General features: G+C 36.2%; 1 pseudogene; it reads right to left on the bottom strand.

Annotated features, from left to right (window-relative positions):
* The window catches only part of LOC102862332, a 137,019-nt pseudogene extending 135,315 nt beyond the window's left edge, over positions 1–1,704 (bottom strand).
* Positions 1,705–2,010: the final 306 nt, after the last annotated feature.

The following is a 2,010-nucleotide window of genomic DNA, read 5'->3' as shown; positions in this document are numbered from 1 at the left end:
AACCTCGCCAGCATTTGTTGTTTGCTGTTCTATTAAATGTTGCTATTCTTACTGGGGTGACATGATTTCTCAGAGTTGTTTTGATTTTCATCTGTCTTAGAGCTAGGGATTTTGGATATTTCTTCATGTGTTTGTTCATCATCTGAATGTGTTCTTTTATGAAGTGTCTGTTTATATCCTGTGCCCATTTTTCAATTGGGTTTTTTACCTTTATCTTGTTGCGGTGCTCAAATATTTTATAAATTCTAAGTTCCTTATCTGACATGTCATTACCAAAAATTTTTTCCCAGTCTGTGGCTTCCCTTTTTGCGTTGTTAGAGAAGGTTTTAGATGATGTGCATAGGGATTTTCATCTCAGAAAATCTTATTGATCTATTTTACCCTCTCCTGGTTGTAGGTTTATCACGATGCTTGGGAGACTGTTTATGTTGTGGATTAGGACTTCTAGAGTTCTTCCAAACTTTTCTCTAATGAAGTTCATAGTCCTTGGTTTTAGTCCTAGGTCCTTGATCCACTTTGAGTTAGTTTTTGTGTATGGAGTGAAGTGTGGATCTTGGTTGAGTTTTCTGCAGATCATTTTCCAATTTTGCCAACACCATTTGTTTAAAAGGCTGTCATTTCCCCACTTAACTGATTTCATTTCCTTCTCAAAAATCAGTTGACCATATGCAAATGGGCTGATTTCTGGGTTTTCAATCATTTTTCATTGATCTATGTGTCTGTCATTGTACCAGTACCACGTTGTCCTGACCACTGACCAGCACAGGTCAAAAATCAGGGAGTGAGATACCTCCTATCTTTCTTCTATTTTTAAAGAGTACTTTGCTTATTTGGTGCTTCTTTCCATTCCAAATAAAAGTGGAGATTGCCCTTTCCATCTTGTTGTAGAATGGAATTGGTATTTGTATTGGGACTTCATTCATTGAATGTCTAAATTCCCTTTGGTAGTATTGTCATCTTCCAATATTGAGTCTTCCTATCCATGAGCAAGGTATATTCTTCCACTTCTCCAGGTCTCTCTCTTTTTTTCTTTTCCTTGTAGTAATATTTTGTCATTTTCTTTGAATAGATCCTTTGTGCTTTTTTTTTTTTAGATTTACTCTCAATTATTTAATCTTGTGATTATCTATTGTGAAGGTTATTGTACTACCATCATTTATCAAAGTTCATAGTGTTTCTAGTGGCATCTGGGCCAGGAATTTTTTTTGGGGGAGGGAGGAAATATTTTTTTATGACTTGCTCAATTTATTCTCTTTTGATGAATCTTTTCAACGGTTATACATCTGTCCGTGTTAAACTCGGCAGGGCATGAGGTTCCATAATTTTGTCCATTTCCTCTAGGTTTTTTTAATTTATCATAATACAGTTGTGGTGTTGGCCTAAAAGTTGACTTTTCCTTTTTAGCCATTATAATTGGTGCACTTTGGTCTCCAGCTACCATAATTGCATACACATTATCATGCAAATCATTATGGTCTTGAAAATCACCAACAATTGTGGATCTAGGTTAAGAGAAAGAGTGCTTTCCACATAGAACAGCAAGACTTGTGAGAACAAGACTTGAGGCTATATCAAGGCCTATCATGGCAAGAGCCTGACAAAAACAAGATGCTGAGTTGAGAAACTGTGACATTGTTTTAGACATGGTGGCAACTTTTTACCTTGAGGTTCATTTGTGCTTGCCACAGTTAAATGATTGGCCATTCTTGCCAGATGTTTGAAGGAGAAGATGACTTGCTGTATAATTTGTATTTGATTGTGGAACTAAAACATGATCCTGGACTTATTCAGGAGTTGTGCTTTGGAACAACAGTTTTGTATTGTAAAATACTCTTTGTCTCTCTTGCTCATTTCCTAAATAAACACCATTGTTGGTACAATAACTATGAGTCTGTGAGTCAGTAATGGATAGATAAATCTCTACTCTTAGGGTTATAGAGGCACCTGGGGTTTAGACTATGACTCTTTAACTGTTTTCTTCTCTGAGGCAGTGAGAGACAGTGCTATTCT

This window comes from Elephantulus edwardii, unplaced genomic scaffold, assembly GCF_000299155.1.
Source record: "Elephantulus edwardii isolate Elephantulus edwardi_28Jun2011 unplaced genomic scaffold, EleEdw1.0 scaffold00159, whole genome shotgun sequence".
NCBI lineage: Eukaryota > Metazoa > Chordata > Mammalia > Macroscelidea > Macroscelididae > Elephantulus > Elephantulus edwardii.
This window is presented reverse-complemented; position numbering and strand designations above follow the sequence as displayed.